The 19,415-nt window shown below is 40.1% G+C and overlaps 1 protein-coding gene across 3 annotated transcripts in view; it reads right to left on the bottom strand.

Annotated features, from left to right (window-relative positions):
- palm3 (paralemmin 3) overlaps positions 1–15,666 on the bottom strand; it is a 28,764-nt gene extending 13,098 nt beyond the window's left edge. Inside the window, exons 1-2 of one of the 3 annotated variants that reach the window (XM_085354938.1) lie at positions 15,250–15,666; positions 15,053–15,104 (exon numbers count right to left, since the gene is read on the bottom strand). The gene's annotated coding sequence lies outside the window, so the exon portion shown is untranslated. Of the gene's footprint in view, positions 1–15,052 lie in introns of all 3 variants that reach the window. The other 2 variants (XM_085354937.1, XM_085354936.1) reach the window with 2 other exon arrangements.
- Positions 15,667–19,415: the final 3,749 nt, after the last annotated feature.

The following is a 19,415-nucleotide window of genomic DNA, read 5'->3' as shown; positions in this document are numbered from 1 at the left end:
ACAGGTTGAAGAGCAGAATTCAGCCATCAATAACTTTGTTTTTCAAAGTTCTAGATGTCGTAGTGCTTTCCCCTCTGTGACATATAAAAATGGCTGGTATAGAAAAGATCTCTCTTGAGAAATGTAAGGGTCAACTATCCACTATCAGAAATAAATGGCAGCTTCAAGGGATGCAACCATACATTTGCTTAGCGCCAGTTGACCGATTCACGCTGACTTGCATCAGCCTGTTGGCCCTTCTTGGACACTTCAATGAACTGCTAATTGATGTGTTCATTGGAAGGCTGAGGAAGTCGAGTTGCGTCACCGTCATTCAGCATTACCCCAGCAGGGTTTCTTTACAAACATTCCTCCTGCCCCGTTGCAAAAGAATGTGGTGCATATTTGCCGTGCATGCATGTGTATGTAAAAATGTATATTTGCCTAGTGGGGAGTCATGAAGTCTGTATACCAAGTGCTTGTGTAGTGACATTAGCTCTGTGGGAACAGATGGAGGAACAGTAGGGTGTCTGCAATGCAAACTACAAGTATTATAGAATTACAGCTCGCAGTTTGTGCTGTTCTCTGATCCACACCGACGGGGAGTGCACAATTGACTGCATATGAGACTGAAAAATGGGAAAGTTGGGTAGTGTTATTTCTAAAAGGCAAGGCACTTAATCAAAAGACCAGAACAACTTCCCTACAAACTTTGATGTTCAGCTAAATCACAGGGCGAATGTAAAGAAAAGTCTGAGAAAATACCACAAAAACCACTTTAAAAAGAAAGTCTCTAAAGAGTCTGCGTGGGATGCAATCAGCACAGTCAGTGTTACCTGATAGGCAGTCATCACATGCATCAATGCCTCATGTTGGTCTCTATTAGGTGGAATACAACCTATAGTGGTAGGAAAGATGCAATGTCTATAAGCTTGCTACATGGGTGTCATAGAAATCTAAAGGATGTTTCTGAGCTCAGAACCTTTTTTAAAAATAATAAATGACTCAAACATGAGAGCAGCAACTGCAGTGAAGCATGGAAACTGAACTTTTGGTATGAGACTAGCAAGATTGTGACATGGTGCACTTTGAGTCCAGACATTGCTACATTGGGATAAATGACTGACAAAGCTCCTGTGATGAACAACTGGCTTAAACAGGAGCACTATAACACCCTAAATATATTTTGGGGAAATTGCATCAATTTAGTCAAAAACTGAGATTATAGGGGAGGACGGTGAGGAGAGGGAGTCACTGAAATGGTAAATGGCCTGTATTTATATAGCGCTTTTACTAGTCCCTAAGGACCCCAAAGCGCTTTACATATCCAGTCATCCACCCATTCACACACACATTCACACACTGGTGATGGCAAGCTACATTGTAGCCACAGCCACCCTGGGGCGCACTGACAGAGGCGAGGCTGCCCATTTACATTTTGATTGTGGGTGAGGATGAAATCATGCTGCTGACAGAAATACAGAGAAGCAGGGTGGCCAGCACCGCAAGTTTCTGCTCCATTTTTTTTAAAGCTCCTTTCACAGTTCATCCTATAATGACGCTAAGAATACCCCCTCATTAAACTGCTTTTCCTGGTTCAACCCGAAGCAAACAAAGAGGGTTGACGACTAACACAGCAGTGTAGGTGTGCAGGATGGCGTCCTGCTATGCTGGCTCCCTGTTTCACACAGATGTTGATTCAGCTCTGTGACTGGCTCTGTTACAGGCTTAAAGGCAACAATAATCACATAAAAATGCATAATGGCAATGTATGACTATGTGAAAGGGGCTTTGAAGAGATGTGGGGATGGAGATGGGAGATCAAAAAAATAAAAATAATATAAAAGAAGGTGCCGACTGAGAGGAGTGGGGAGCAGATAAGTGTGCGGTATCGTGTGTCCTCAATTACTATAAGCTTACCTAAGTACTAACAGTGTTAGCTTTTTTTCTTTCATAAAAGCAAACCTCATACGCTGAAATCAAGTATAAAGTTTATTGCATCAGCTTGAGGCTCATTTACAATATTGCTTCTAAATGTCCTATTTGTGTTTCTGTTCAGTATTGCTGTAGTTCTTTTCAGCCTTGGGGAATAGAGTCTTCAACTGTAGCATTTAAACTGCAGAAAGGAATAGTCAAAGATGACAGGAGCAAAAAAAAAAAGGTTCAAAAACACACTGGGACTAAAAGTTCAATCTGGAAAGTTTCACATTTTCTAATCTGTGAAACAAAGAGAGACAGACAAAGTATTTCAAGGCCACCGCAAGTTCAAAATATCCTTCCACCAAAGTGCTTGGGAACAGGAAGAGCGAAAACATCATCCTTCGGCAGGAGAGCGTGCAATCTCACCGACCCTGATCTCTGAACCGATGCATCCTCTGCTTTCGTCACCGGCTCTTGCTCAGGAAGAGGCAGATTTAAAGAGCCTGCAAACTTACTGTAAAACAAATTAGCAGACTGAACTTCATTTGGAGACGAGTCAGTCAAAGAAGCAATTATTCTTTAGCTTGAGGGATGGACAGAGCAAACTGTAGTAAAGTGCTTTTTCATCAGCTATTGACTTTTGGTTGCTTTGCAGACCCAGCAGCAGAAATTACTTATTGGAGATGGACATCCTGCATATCTAGATGGAAATAAATCTGACACGCAGTGGGAAGGTGTGTTTATGTGGGTTATGTGTGTGTGTGTGTGTGTGCTGTACATGAGTGGGTGGTATGAGTGGAATTTGTGTAGCTTGGATCGTTCTGTCTCAAAAGCACACGGCCAACATCCTCTGATTGACAGTCCAGGCCAGGGAAATGAAAACACCACATTCCACTGCTCTGTGTGTGTGTGTGCACACGCGCGCGTGTGTGTGTGTCTGCGCACAAATCACAAAAAAAAAAAGTTTAATGTGCAATTTGTGTGTGCATTCTAAATCACAGAGCTAACAGTGTAGTAGACACCGGAGCATGTTGAGGATTATCAGAATCAACAGCAGACATCACAGAGCCACTCCAAGTCATTTATCCACTTCATAACTCCAACTACAACCTAGCATCTACGTAACAAAGAGGATAAAACAATTTGTGAATATAAAAGCGCAGAGAAAATCATCCACCTACGAATCTCAGATTTATCAGAGGGTTACCTTTGCAGATGCGAACAGTAAGCTTGCACAAGTCATCACAAGGGAACGCATTTGCTTGAAAGCATCAAAGGACTCACTGCAGGAGGATATCAAAAGACATGTTCCAGTGGCTAAGACTAAAGTGAGTTTAATGCACTGACAATCTGACTAAACAGTGTTGAGAGAGGAGACAGTGATGGAACAAAAGCACCTCCAAGGAGCAAATCTCTTTGCTCTCATTTGGTCTCTTAAGTTTTACAGCAGTGAAAAAGATTCAGCGGGATCAATAGGATCCTGTCAGGTAATACACTCACAAGTGCATGTGTGCGCACAGACACACACACACACACACAATAGAGTCTCTGTTGAGCAGGTAGTGGGCTGGTCTTCGTTCTGCCCGCAGTATCCTGCTCCAACATAGCACACACCCACAGAACTCCATCCGGGGTTGTACCTCAAAGCAAGTTCAAAGATATGTTTTTGCGATCTTGCTCCACTAAACCTAATTTCTGCAGTAAGGGCAAATACAAAGCTGCTTATAAAATATTTGAATCTACCAAAGATTTGTCAATATAGCTACGACCACATTCAAATTAAATGGGTGATGTTGTCAGCTTATGAACTTATGACCAGTCACAAGTCAGGAAAGATCTACTAGCAGCAGAGCAGACACATTTTACAAAGAGCAAACTATATATATGAACTATGACAAGGTTAAATACGTTACATGCTAAAAACAGCAGCGTTGTTCCAGCCCTAGCAGCACTGTGTGAATGCGTGTGTTTTAGGAAAAGTGTTCAGTGTTCAGATCGTAATATTAAACTGTCTGAAAGCAAGTAAAGAACAAATAAACAACCAGCAAGAAAACCTACGCTTATACAAAAGGTCAACAACTACAAAGAGTTGGACATGAAACGATGGAAACAGATAAGTCACATCTGTGAGAAAAAGAACAACAGCAAGGGTTTAAAAATACTTGCAGTCAGTGGTTAAAAAGAAATTTATAGATTGCATGAAAAAAGGGCTGACTCTGCTGGAATCTATATTCCTCATGATGCTCGCCAGGAAAGACAAAGATTTTAAGCAGTCTCTGAAATCTATACACCTCACTATCTCTTACGCAGGGCTGCAGGATATTCTGAGAAGGAATGAATGATGATGCAATTTTCAAAGAGGTAACTGGTCAATTGGAAGTGATTTTCATATGTGCTGGTCTCTTATCTTGAACGTAACCTGTTCCTGGGCAGATTAGGTGGGCAGAAAGTGAATCATATTCATAATCCTCGGCTGATTCATGAACTCCGGTTGTGATTCTCTTTCCCAACTGGAGTTTGGTTCACTTGGTTTGAAGCAGGGAGAAAAAGTTACACACTGTAACCTATTAGACCTGGAATGTCAGTGCTACATGGATCCATGTACAGAAATGAAGCAAAGCGAATGATAGGGGGCTCTTTCTTTATGGAAGGTTTAGTTTCTTTTGTGTCACAAATAGCTCAGAAAGGTACAGGAAATACTTATTGGGAACAATTTTAGTCAATACTGCAGCTTGACTGAATAGTGTTATCCTGTATCTGACAAAATGATCTACCAAGTCTGCCTTGCTGTGCCTACTGACATATTCTGTGCTGTTAAACTACAGTTTGTGCAGCCATTATGTCTTCAGGCAAACACAGATGGCTGAAAGAATACTAAATACCGTATATGGCTACCTACTGCTCGATGCTGCCCTCCGAGTGGTTCTCAAGACGGGCAAGCTTCTGATCACTGGCTATGTCAAACTCACCATCTGCCACACACATTTAAAATATTAAGTCTAGATGGATTTGGGGTGAGAAATATCAGTTCCACAGCCATTAGGCTGAGCGACTGATCAAAAGCGACAGCATGGCGAGGCCTTTGTTAAGACCTTGTCATCCACTCATCAAATCAGCAGAGGGGCTGCAGAGATTAACACGGTCATCCAGAACATACATATGTATGATGAAGCTGAAGAATAATGCGCGACGCAGCTTGGATGAGTCATCGTGGCTTACTGAGCATGATTAACATGCAGGATTATCTGTTTTATCCAAATGTGAAGAAGTCAGATTGCTGTAAGAGTCTAACTGTACGCACTTTATAGAATGGCTCAGTTTTAGAAGTGTCAGTGTGCGGAAACACCTCTGTGATCTGAAGGTTTGTGTGAAGTCAGCTCAGGCAGTCTTAATGTAATTAAGAGCTAACAGGGGATTATTATTTTGTACTGAAGATTTCATAATGTTCACAAAGATTATATTTAAATTTGGACTAGATTAAGGTAAAATTTCAGTATTTTTTATTTGGTCTGTAAAGTCAGTGAATCTCTTCACGCCTTAAATTATGGTATGTTGGGTTGGACGTCTCTAAGGAAAGTTAACATTATACAATGTAACGACTTTGCGATTGGGCTATTAAAAAGATAAAATAATTGCATTTCATTTATCATCCATGATGCACTGAACACTTCCCTTAAGCCACCACTGAAAACCATTAACTTTTGAGAACTGTGACTGTATAAATGAAAATCGAATTGAACCTAAAACGAAGCACAAAATGTTAAATTGACCTTTTGAACATTGAACAAATTATTTTTAATATACATTTTTTGCTACTATTTGTGACATTTTTGTGCAAATGACAGAAAATGTGTTAAGAGTTTTCATCTCAATGAATAAATAAAGGCTTGATTCAGTTTGAGTGATGCGAATTTTGTCATCAGAGGATCAGCGCCCTCAAATTTGTACTCCAGTACTCGAGATGTACTCTTCAGGGACTTGAAAAAGTGAACAACAGTAACTGCTCATCCGTGGTGCCTGTAGCTGTTTGTGTGCATCCACAAGTGAGCCTAATCCCAGCCTCAAGCTTCAATTAAAACAAAACCAGTAGTTAAACTTTTAGTTTTACAGCTAGTTTTGTTTGGTTTACTGCAGTCGATGACAGTGCAACTTAGTCACTGCTTTGAAAAACACAGCTATGAGAGCATGATGAGTGGCCATCTAAAACCACCCAAGGTGTGCCTTTATCCACATCTTCTTAGCTGTGGACAGCTTGCAATTAAGCCCACGCACTTCCAAACACTATAGCCACTGTCCCACTGCAGGGCCAGCAGAAACTGCAAAGGAATGCAACACACTGTTCAGCATGTGGGTCTAATAAAATATCCCTATTAATATCACTAAAGGTTTCAGCCGTGTTTCCCTGGCCTAGGTGAAACCCATCGAATTGACAAGGAAGATGTTTGCAAAATGACCATCATGAAAGCACTGGCTAATAGCTGGGTTACCACCCAGCTTTTTGTTTGCATGTAGACTAAGTCATGACCCTGCATGACAGTTATAAAGTGTCACCCTTAAACTGTAAGATGCGTAATCACTGTGCTTTCAGTGTTTTGGTATGCACAAATTCCCTCTATCTGCAGCTACAAAACACTGTGCACAGGTAGTCAAGGTACGTATTAGTTTTCCCGATAAGTAGGAAACCACTGGTTTTTAACCCTGAGGTGGAATGCACCGAGTGGGTGGTGTTACACTCAGATGAGTGAAGATTATATGTTAGATGAGGCTTCACAGGAAAGCGAGAGAGGGTAACTCGATGTCATTACAGTCATTATAACCTTTTACAGTATATATTTCACTTTGGTACATGGTGCCAGTGTCATTGCAAGACGTATACTGTTTACATAATAGCTCTAGAAGTGTAAACTTGAAATGAATCTGTAATTTTAAAATGACTAAAACCTCCTAACTTGGAGGAGCAGGGCGAGCTTCAGAAATGAAAAAAGTAAGGGGAGATTAAAGAAAGCATAAAAGACAGATGAGACGGAGACATAAAAGGAAGTAGAGAGGTTAAAACAAGCGGGAGAACAAGAATTAGAGGAAGTGAAGTTAAGAGGGGGATCAGAGTTTCAGACACCTGTTCTGACAAGTCCTGACAAGACACTTGAGGCAGTAACACCACTTTTAACAGTCTACCCGCACACATTAAGTTCACACCAAGACTCTTTATAACGCCCCTGTCTTCATTCTGTGCAGACACATTCACAACAAAGCTAGAACAAAACTAGGAATGCGATAGTAATTTCACCTGCAATAGTGCACTAACAGTTAAAACTGTAAAATAGTCATTTTTCCTAGAAATACAAAAGTGACATTCACATTGTAAGTAAATTACTGAATATCCTGAAATAACCTTTGATGATATCCTCTTATAAACGCTCTATTCCATAAAAAATATTGGACTAAAACTGAGTTTTAAACTTGACACAAGCTTATATACCGAAACTGTTCACTAAGCATAAATTTAGTTTGGAAAACATACTGGGTACTTTTGACTATTCATTCATTAGAACCTGATAAAACCATATTGGGTTTGAAAATACAATTACTCTTGTTTTGTTTAGACTTCATTTAGGAGCTGATGTGAAAAGGAGCCTTCAACTAGGCTTGGACAGACTGGGCTTGTTCTTTTCAAAGAGCACTTTAGAAGCCTTGTGCACTGGCAAAATGTCATCAAAATGAAGGAGAAGACTCTTTTCTCCCCAGCCCAAAGTGGCTCTGCCTCCTCTGCACGCAGGCAGTGAGGATGTTCATTTATATTGCTGCCTTCAGGTTATCTGTTTGTGCTGCTTTGTGGTTTAATCATTCACCACTCTGTGCATTAGGAAACTGTCGACTGTGTTAACTGAAAGCAGGTCGTGACAGGTGGCATTCATGCAGCAGAATCTAATAAACAAAGGCTGCGAACAAATTCTGAATTAAATACTAATCAATTTTAAAATGTATTTCTTGGCTAGCGTACTGATGATGCAGACTGGGCCAGGACTTCATTTATTTTCAAGTCAGCACAGAAAAGTCTGGGAGTAGAACTGAGCGAGTACAGTGAAACACATCTAATGATCGTTATCAATGATTTGACCTCTTTTTGGTTACTAAGACTTATGATTGTGTTATTTTAGGATGTTCTACTCAAGTATTTTCAGACTTTCTATTCCCACACAATTCTTGTCCTAAGTACTCTCTTTGCACTTTAGGCAAGAGTGTGTTAGACATGTATTGGCTTGCTTCTGTGATCTGTCTGCTTGTGTGCCGGATTAGTGCGTGTATGTGTGTGTGTCAGGCAGGTTTGGAGAGGAATGCAGGACTGTTGTAATCCAGTCTCGGTTCATTTTCGCTATTGTCACCGAGTCAAAAGCCTGTAGGCCTGTTTGCCACAGGGCCCCATAGCTCAGTCATGACTACAGACATATTCTCACATATAGTACTGCAGCCTAAATCGTTTTTAAAACAACAACGGGACAACACATCATTAGAAAAGCAATCTGTAGATACAGTGAAAAGAACTCTTAAAAGATCTTTAAATTTCAAGTTTTGAAATAACCTAAGGATACAGTTCACTAAGGTAACAAAATGACCTTGGAGTTTCAAAGTGGTGTTTGTTTAAATTTGTTCTGGAGGATATCCAGTCACCTTGCAAATGTCTAGTCAGGCAACTTAATGTTTAACTTCCCTCCTTCCTTGTAATCATTGTGGACAAGCAAACACAATTTCAACCAATCATTAAATACGTTAAAGACAATACACTGATCCTTCAATCCATAGCTGTCAACACTCTCAGCTTACCATTGTGTAAACACAATGTTAGAAATGTGACATGATTTTGCTGCATTTCATTTGGGCATTATCAGTGCCAGACTTAGCTAGGCTGATTTAGTTATTATGGTATAGTTTATCCCCGGATGTCAAACTCGTTTTACACAGAGGGCCACATACAGCTTACTTTGATCTAAGGACGGCCAGATGAGTCAAACTTGTAAAGATGTTTAACTACACATTAAAATGCTGTGTCATGGCAGTGAATGAAAGACATCCGTCATTTGTGCTTAAATTGTAACAAACAAATGCATAAAATTACAGGTGAAGTTCTGGTAACATAGCTAGTTTTTGTTATTTCACAGAAGAAAAATCCCTTCTTTTTCTGTTTTGTTAAATGGGGGCCCGTTGTAGAAAACAAAACATGTACTATAGTTAAATTTCTATAGTAGATGGTGGGGAAAAATGAAAAAGTCTACAATTTAAGCTTCACATTTTTCAAAGTGTCCTTGCCGGGCCGATTCTAGCCCTGGGGCATTATGTTTGACAAACCTGGTTTACCCTACCAAAGAGTCTAACATTTTTAAATATTTTTTAAACATAGTCATAGACAGTTAGGGAAATCTGTCACTTAAACCAGCGGTCCCCAACCTTTTTTGCGCCACGGACCGGTTTATGCCCGACAATATTTTCACAGACTGTCCTTTAAGGTGTCTGCAGTGGTTGGATGCATTAGTTATGGGCATGAGAAGAAGTATACAACACTAGTGGGTGGTTTTGTGGAGTGGTCTGGGAGAAATAATCTGCTTATGAATGTGAATAAGACCAGAGAGATGACCTCAGAAGGAAGAGGACAGCTACACAACCCATGTCTATCCTGGCGCAGGATGTTGATATGGTGGAAGAGTACAAGTACCTGGGCGTCCACATCAACAACGGGCTGGAAGACCAGTGCTGTATACAAGTTAAGGCTGCATACAAGAACGAGATGAGCAGGCTCTGTTTCTTAAGGAAATTCAGATCCTTTAATACAAGCAGCAAAATGTTGGAGATTTCTTCCAAAAGTCCATTAGTGAGTGCAGTATACTTTGCTGTGATCTGCTGGGGATGCAGAATCAGACCTGCTGACACAAACAGACATAATCAACTGATTAGGAAGGACGCCTCTGTGACTGGCTGCAAACTGCATACTTTTGGAGGGGAGAGGAGGTCAACGAATAAATAGTTTTCCATCACTGACTCATTGTATCCCCGTTGTTTGTTAATTTAGTGGCAGCAAGTTGTGAAATGATTTTGGTCCCTTAGCTTGTCAGTTTGTGGACTGAGCCTACCTGGTTGGAAAATGTTTTACGTACGGCCAAAACTTAACTACACCACCTTATTCTGTACAAGAATGTTTGGTTCTTTGCAGTACTGAAATCTATTAAAATGGTGTAAATGAATATTATTTCCAACCATATATGCTTGAAAAGTCTTTTGTAGCAGAAGTATAGGCTTGGCAAGGGTTTCAATAGCAGCTGACTCAATAACACTTTACCACACTAAACAGGCTATTAGTCAATGTATGAAGGTAATAACTCTCTTTATCTACAGAGCCAAACTTTGGAGTTGGCCATTAAAGTCTGGCACGTAACACCTGCAACTCCATCACAAGCTCTGTGTCTAGTTAGACTTATTGACAGAAATCCAGTAAGAGTGAAGAGTCCAGTAAGAACAAAACCTTTCAGAGCAGGTATGATACACACGTTTCTTCAAATATCCAGAAAGGTTACAGCTCACAATCTCTCATGGTTGCCATTAGACACGGAAAAGGGGTTTAAATGCAACTTCAAAACAACATGTTGAACATTAATTGGTATAAAAACTCGTGACTGCAAACAATTATACAAAATAAACTTCAATAATAAGGGAACAAGTAATATGGATGGGTTTCCAGGTACAGACATCATCATGTGTTCTGGACCTTTCTTTACTGGGAGGGGCAGACGTAAGAGCATAGGACCTTTCTTGACCTAGCAGTAGTTGTACTAATTGTATTTTACTGAATAGCGGACAAGGACACATACCTCTAGGCAGCAAAAGAAAACAACACATGTCAACCCCCTCTGATGATGAAAATACCGTGTTTATGCTGTGATTGCAATAAGCATTTCTGCCAGGACTAAACCACAGCCACCAAGCCCCTACAGACAAACTATGCTTGGTACATCAGTTATATTTTCAGTGTGGGATGTAGATCTGTCACTGGCAGTTTGTGCAGTTCAGCTACAGGTGAGGTTCTTCCAAAATTAGTTGTGAAGTGCCAGTGAGAAGATGTGGTTTACCATATAATTGACTAGACAAGAGCATCACACATTGGCTGCAGCTATGGAAGGATGCCTAACATTAGACTGATTTCTGGAATCACAAAAATGTGAGAAGACTTCAGCTTCTCCCACCACAAAGACACAGACTCACCAAAAATGTGGACACAGTCCTTTCAGTTTTGTTTTTTTTAATTGGGCTGTTTTGTTAAACCACTTTAGTGCACATAATCTAAAACATATCCAGTTCCTGTTTTGCAACCATGCTATTCCAGTGTTTTAAACATCCAATACTTCAGATAAAGATTACCACATTGTTCAGAGTAATTGTTGCGTACAGTGTGCATTAGTGGGATTCTTTTGTTACATCTGTGCATTGCTTGATGGCCAACCTGACTTTGTAACCTAGTAACCACAACTGTGGGCTTTTTTTTTTTTTTTTTTTCTGATGTCTTGTGGTTGTATTACTTATGTTATCATCTTTGTTTCATTTGCAGATAGAAACACCAAATCATTCTAGTTTCTGGAACAGAGCTGCAGCTAGCAGTTACTCTCATTGTTCTCCATTATTGATCAGTTGTTTGGTTCGTATCACCCTCCCACATTTCTAAAAGCACAAGGTTTGTCATGGAGCGCTTGTGTTGTTAATTTATTATCATATAAAGAGTAACACAAAGAAAAATCACAACTGAGACACTGATTCAGATAAAATTTTTGGATTTTTGCTTGAAAATGTACTTAAATGATCAACAGTTTTGCACAAGCAGCAGCTTAATTTGCTGTTAATTACCATTGTATGTCCATCAGAAAGGCCAGATTATCCTGTGGCGGTTCATTAACATTCCTTTTCTATGTATAAATTTGAATTTTACAAGTTGACTTTCCTCCAACGTTTAATATATGATAAAAGCCACAAAGGCACAGGTGACATCTTAATGAAGACTGCAATCTTACACCACAATTTAAAAAGAAATGCATTAGAGGGATGTTTTAAATGCTGGCAAGCTAAGAAGCTAAAGTATTCAGACAGCTTTCAGGCAGCTCTGATATTTCTTGTTATCTCCTCAGACTCCTTCGCTGCCATAACACATTACTTAACTCCCTAATCCTTGACCGCTTGATTAATACTTTTCTTGTGCAGACAAAAGAAGGGATCTTTACTCTTTACCCAGTAAACTGAAGATAGTAAATGTTTTTCCATCCACCCCCTCCCTGTTCGTACTGTCAGCGAGGATTTTCTGAGGCTTTAAGTCATTATTATTGCAAAAGAAAGGAATACCACACACAGGCGTTGATTTGAAGAGAAAAACAGTCGTCTGTGCCTAAACAAGACAAGCTAAAGAGACCTGACAAAAAGATGAATCTTATACCACTGTTGATAGCTCAGTATTAGGGAATGGTTGCCATGTGAGGCATCTTCGAAGTGACATGGTGACATATCGCTGAAACATCCTCCAAGGTCATGTAAGCAAACTAGGAAACAATATTCTAGGATGAACTCTTCTTAAAGGGAGAATCCATCCTTTTACACAAATCAATATCTTCACTACTAAAATCGGAAAAGTTAAACTAGGTTATATCTTGAAGGTTATGCTGGCTTGGGCAAAAAGATTTCTAACAAGAAAGCCTGTGTTACAAACAGGGCATGTCAAGTTTTAAAAACATAGCAGTGCAAAAAGCTGGAAGGCTCTAACCAGGGACGCTTTTAAGTTCTGTTTTAAAGCTTGGCCCATATTAGGAACTAAGTAAGAATCTATCCATGTATGATGTCTTTGATGCAATACCTAATTGGTGGAGGAACTGCAGTATGAGTCATAAAGTCATAGTGGGACACAACAGCTTTGCCTAAAATTCGAATTCCAGTTGCTAAAATTTAAATACTGGCAAATGAAACCTAAACCAAATAATACTAGAATGCTGAGACCTTTCTCTCGCAATAGGAAAGACTAAAAAAAAGCTTTACATGTGACCATTATCATAGTAATCTGTTGTTTGCACAGGAACCAGCTCTGCCCATGCTCTGCAATCTGAGTCTAATTCTCTGTTTAGCCAAAAAAATAACCTGAAGCAAGATGTGCATTTTGCACACTGAGATAGAAGCATGAGGCACAGAGTGTGTGTGAGGTAGTACGCCCAAGCAGTACCACACAGTGAGCAGAGGGAATCATTAATCAGGCAAAGCTCCACAGAACATACTTTTAATGGAAAAAGTTGCACTTGTGTAAAAAGCTCAGCTAAAATTTGACAATGTGCTAAAAATCATGGAGGAGTTGGTTACTGGTGTCAATGCTTCAGTGAGGGGCAAAGAAATGTGTAAATCCAATCTCACTTAAACCAGGGATGGACAGACTTTCACGGAGAAATGCTTGAGGCGATTTGACAGTGAGGAATTTCCCTCCTGCTGGAAATTCATCCATCACCCAGTTTGCCAAGCAAAGAAGTGGTGGGTTTCATCACTCCCAGCTACACTTTTGTCTCCTCCCCTTTATCTTTCTGTTTTTTAATCTCCCTCTGCCTTGTCAGAGTCTAACTCTCCAATGCTCTTTTCAACAGGATTTGAAAAGATAAAACTCTTGCTGATTGGTGGTGCTGACGACCACACAGTCTCTCCTGTCCTTTTATCTGCCTTTAACAGCCCGCTCTCTCTTCCTTTTTGCACATTTGTGTAGATTTCTGCAGATTCATATAAAATCTAAATGCTCTGCAAGCGACGTGCATGCGGATCTGGCTGCTATGGTATATTGTTTGTGCATCAAAGATAAAACTTTTCAGCTGAACAACAACAAACAGGCCGTCACTTTTTGCTACACAGGAGTTGGCTTTATTACTATGACACAAAGCAAGAGAGACTGCTGTGACAGCCAAAATGCAACAAAGACATCCACACCATTAAAAGTATGAAATTAAAAAATACCCTTCATGCATGTTTCATTTGTGTCCACATAATGTGGAACATTCGAAGGCTATCTTAGACAGATGTGCTGTCTGGCTTCTCACAGAAGATATTAGCGAGTTTAATGGTTATTTAAGATAAAAATAAAACTGTCACTGTGCAAGAGCAGAAAAACACAAGTTGGAATCAAACAGATGAAAATGTGACAGCAGCTGAATGCAGCACAACTTGCTCTTGGTTGACATTTCAGTCTCCTTCTTTCTCCAAATGGCCTCAAGGCCCTCAGTCCTTCAACCTGACAGAAGACGAGCCATGTCTGGAGCTCCTGCTGGGCGCTCGGCTTGTAAATCAGTATACTCAGCTGCATGCTAAGCAGCCTTTGTTTGATAGGCTGCAAGTTAAATACTGGTTGTTTAAAAGCGAAACTCAGAACACAGATCCTGCATGGCTGTTGGCGAAAATGATGAAACAGCAATGTGTTCCGCTGTAAGTTAGTGAGTCATGAGAGCGAGAAAAACAAATGTGTGGTTGGTCTGATATGCACACCTTAAAATCTGCCTGCTGTGTATCCGTGTGCGGGGTGTCTGCGAGCACCGCTGGTGACATGCAGCTGCAACAATAACTACAAACATGCAAAAAGATGGAGCCTCTATCTCAAACCACATTTCTTGAAGCTACTCTAAATGAACTGCAGACTTGTGCCTCATGGGCGTAATTACCCTATCTCTCAAAACTGATAGAAAGATATTGGAGAACAGAGACGCAAATAGTCTGATACTTAACTGTGAAAAGTTGGGGTTTTTTTGGTGGGGGGTTAAATGATAAAGTCCTAATATGCAGGACCAAAATTTTCTCTGTGAGTTGTATTAATGTTTTTGATCAGGATTAAAGAAACTAAAGAGGGTCCGAAAAAAATAACATATGCGACCCTTTTAAAATTATTTCTTAATGGCTTTAATCAAAATGTAACTCATTAATGTAGAATGCTTAACAGAGGTCAGACAAGTCAACAGCAGCATGGGCTGTCCCAACACTGTGGCTGGGCTCACTTCCACCTCTTGGCTCAAACTCAAAAGGTGTCAACCGACCACGTACACCAAATACTTGTTGCAAATCATGCAAAGAATATTCACGGGGAAAATGAAAACATTACGCTGTTACTCACCAGCTCAGGCTTGCCCGCTTGATGATATTATAAGTCCAACACGGTGGGAAAGCTGAATTACACAAAATAGAAAAGTTAAAAAAAAATGCGGGGAGAAAAAAAAGTGACCCTTCTTCCGGCTCAATCAATTTTATGAAGAGAGCAAGAAGAGTTACAAAAAATGCGACACAAACTCCCCGGGTAGTGTAACTGTACACCTGAGTAGCTTCAGCGCGGAGCTGGCCCCAAAATGTGACAGTCGTCACATGGAGGCTGGACGACGCGTCGTCAAATGTGTGAAACTTTTTACTTTGAAAGAAAATAAAGTCCTCGTCAAACAGAAAGCGCTTGAAAAAGTGAAAGAGTCCTGCCTTTCGGCGCTCTCCTGCTCTTCCAAACCCGCTTTTTTGGAGTGTATGCGTGTGTGAGGAGGACCAGAGTCGGTCTGTCCGGCGGTTACCTGACTCCAGTCATTACCGTGAGGCCAGCCCTCCTCACAACAGCAGCTGCCGCCTCATGTTTCCTGGTATTGTCGCTCTGAGTGGCTGCAAAACCGACAAACAGCTTTCCTCAAAAGCAACAGGTTGAGATGCTTTCCTCTTTTATTTGCCGAGGACTGAGCTGTGACCTGCGGCTCTGGCTCTGATCCGTTACATTAACATAAGAGTAACGGCGAAAACTCCAGTTACTGTAGTATTTACTTTTCTTTGCGTTTCCTTGTAGCTGTAAACCAAGTCTCAATGCTTGTTTCTCGTAGGTGTGCAAGGGCAAGTCGTTTAAAAGGTATGACCATCACGAAAGTCTAACCAGGGTATGAACAAAAATATAATTATCATTATTAGCATCCCTTTCAGTTTCGGTTTCATTAGTGGCAAAATTAATATGCATGCTTTTTTTCTCTCTCTCTTTCGTATGTGTGCAGAGGTGGATGCTATCTGATTTGAACCCGCTGTTAGATCTGCAATACATTTACCCAGTGGCAGCCCCATCTAACACAGCTAGCCCAGCTTCCTGTCTGTTTTCAAAGGAAAAGAAGCTTATTAAAAATAACCGAACTCAGAGCAATTATAACACTTAAGAGGACTGCGCAGTAAAAGTGCAGCTAATTGCATGTAATTAGGTAGCCTATATATTGTGATCCAGCTTTATGATTATTTGTGATGCTGTTCAGCTCCTTTGTGTTATGCTGACAGGTGTTTATATTATTTTGACCAGTCTTTATATTAATCACACCTCTAGCTGTGAGGTGAGTGGGTGGTATATATTGGATTGCCCAATATGTAGCTGTAAAATTAATAGACTGTAACTGCTCAGGGCTGCATTAAGCTATGCGTGTATTTATTATTTATATAGGATGGGAGCCAGGGATTAGATTATAAAGTGTGACCTGTGGGTCATCTGCCTAAATGCTCCTGAGTGTCTGATGTAAACAGGTGCCTGAAATCAACTAATTCAGCTGCATTCTGGTTGCTTGATGGAAACACGAGAGGCTGTTTGGAATATTAATAAGCAAATGAGACAAGGGTAATGTAGGAGTGGGTTGCACATTTATTTGGAATAGCTAATGTGTCATGTCCCTAACCTTTATTTTTCTGTTTGCAATATTTTAAAAAGCTTAGACACAAAGAAGAATTTCTTGTTGCCTTTGGTAGTAATTTTGCTTGTTTTGTGAACATATTAAAGCCTAACAAACTCTGCATCTACTTTTAAATTACTCTTCAAAGCTTACTTTAACCAAAAGTTGTTTTTAAATAAATAATACAATATTATTTCTTTATCATCCATTTCTTCTTATCGTTAATTAATTCATTACTTAGCCTACCTCTCATAGTCTGTCTGTCCAGGTTTTATGCCGTGCTTTCATATATTGTTATTTTAACTGTGTTTGCTTTTCTTTTTGAGTTTGGATTGTGATCTATTGTCCTGCTTTCTGTACAGCACTTTGCAACCACACTGTTTTGAACAGTGCCCCACAAACAAAGCCTCATTGCTACTGGTAATCATTCAGGCTCTTGTGCAGAAAAATCAATGTTGAGATGCAGATGAATAGTAGAGAATATATATGCTTGTGTTATGATATATTGCCTCATATCAAGGAAAAAGGGTGAAAAGCAGGCACGGTTATACCATTCTGAAGTCCTAATCTCAGACAGTGTCACATACCCCTTCTTATATATCAGCTTTCCAGATAAAGAAGCTCAGTATGTCTCTGCACTGTCGGCAAGCAGCTAGGCTGTCCTTGTGTCTACCAAGGAGCCAAAACACCAGGCACCACAAGAAAGCCAAGGTCATCATCCTAAAAGCTCCATTAAGACTAATTTCGTTTAACCTCCAAAAATCTAATGCACTATCATCTTCACAGTCACCAGATCTGTGTGTTAATTTGGACAGAATCTATTTCAAGGTGCACTTTTGGTGAGCTGGTAGGCACTGGGCCCAAAATCCTTACTAAAGTTGTTTTCACATGTGCCCTGCAGCAGATTTTTCTAGACATTATTAAGAGGAAGTGCACGGGAAAATACTAATGTCTGACTCAGGGAGACTGCCCATTAATCAGTCTTTAACCTGCCAGTTCCCTAGTACAAAATACATGTGAGTCCAGTTGTGCAAAGTTGGGCCGATAGTGCCTTTAGTCCAGTAAATTTACAGCTACTGAGTAGTTGTCTGGCCTCCTGTACTCCCATTGCTCATTGCAACTCAACGATGTATTCCCATTAGCTGACGCAATCTAGCTCCAGCTCTTTGTCACATGTGAGGAAGGACAGCTTCAGACAGTGTCTTGACCTGATTCACATGACATTATCTATGGTTCACGTGTGAAAAAGTCTCAGGGCACTTTATATCAGTGATAAAATAATTTTATGAGTGACAGAAAGGACAGACCAAAGGCGCTATTCAGCTACTCTATAGACCCATGAAATAAAACTAGGCCAAGCTATTTTTACGTATCATTACAGCTTAGTCATATTTCATTTATACTACATATACTTCATCCTCATTTTCCCGCCATTAATTGCTTTTTTAATTTTCCCAAATGTAGGGTATGAACCCCTGATGTCCAAGCGTAACAAGTTCTTTAGAGATGTATTTTAGCCTCATGAATCACAGCTTAGCTGACCTGTGCTGTCTCTTCTTTATAATCCCATTTTGCTTAAAATCTGATTAATTCTTTATATCTGAAAGTCCCTACCATGGCAATTTGAAGTAAGAATGTCCTTGGCTGTGATCCCCTACAGTGATATTATATGAAATGAGTGCATCCACTGACTCGTCCTACTTCTAATTCCCCAAGATACAGTCTTCACACCACACCAGAGAGAGAGAGAGGGAGCACGCAGGCTAAAATCATATAGATAACAATACAGCAACTAGTCCTTTGTCTGTGTTTGTAGGGGAGGCATTTGGCAGGGTAGCAGCGTTTCTTTAACAATACTGCATGCACAGGCTTTTTGTACCTTTGTGTTCACGTGTAGAAGTACCAGCACGGCTCTTTGTTTGCCTGCATCTGTTTTAATGGCATAGTTTGAAAAAAGCGCTGTTCTTGTCTGCGTGCTTATGTAAACACAATACAAATGTAAAGAGGAAGTGGGAACACTGGTTTCTAATGGGCGGTTTACTGACAGGGTTTTGTGGTTTTTAAGAGACAGAATTATCTCAGTGAGGTTCAGCCAGGTTGTTTGCCGTGTAGGTGTTCTCACACATAATCAGGTAAACAGGTACTTTCCACAGTTGTAGCAAACAGCACGAAATAATACACTTCATTCATACATTTTTGGCAATCCAGCATCACACAAACAACTGACAGGATAAAGACTGGCTAGTTTCCATTTGACTGAGTAGGAAACTTTGTTTTTACATGTACCCTGGTCATCAGATGCTCTGTATCTAGAAAACATTGGGGTTGCGGTTCATTGGTGAAAACACCTTGTGTCTTCTAACAAACCAGTGTGAGCACAGTTGTTAAGGCAAACATTAACAGGGCAGACGCTTGTCAGCACAAAGGTATAACCTGGGGCTGAAAACAGTGCTGACATAAGATGTGACAGTGAAGGAGTAAATCTTTGGACTTCATCTGGTGCTTGCAAACAATTGTGTGTGTGTTTATGTGTGTGTTTTCAGGCATTTAAGTAATGTTAAGCTTCACCTTTATTCACCATCACCTGTATTCAAACAGTCATGTGATCCACTTGTGATGTAAATGCTGATTAGGCTATCAGCATCACATGACTGTTTTTACATTACTTCCATGCCTGAAAAGTCCTTTCTAGTGCAAACCTATGACCTGTGAAGATTTAGATTCTGCCACTCTCTAATAAAACATTAGCTGCAAACTTAATAAAGATTTGTGAAGTCTATTGTAAACACAAAGCTGTAGTTCCTATAG

The sequence above is a fragment of the Diplotaxodon limnothrissa genome, linkage group LG6 (genome assembly GCF_057381915.1).
Source record: "Diplotaxodon limnothrissa isolate DT_005_m linkage group LG6, D_limnothrissa_male_GT1.1, whole genome shotgun sequence".
Taxonomy (NCBI): domain Eukaryota; kingdom Metazoa; phylum Chordata; class Actinopteri; order Cichliformes; family Cichlidae; genus Diplotaxodon; species Diplotaxodon limnothrissa.
The sequence above is the reverse complement of the archived record's forward strand: the minus strand, read 5'-3'. Positions and strand labels throughout refer to the sequence as shown.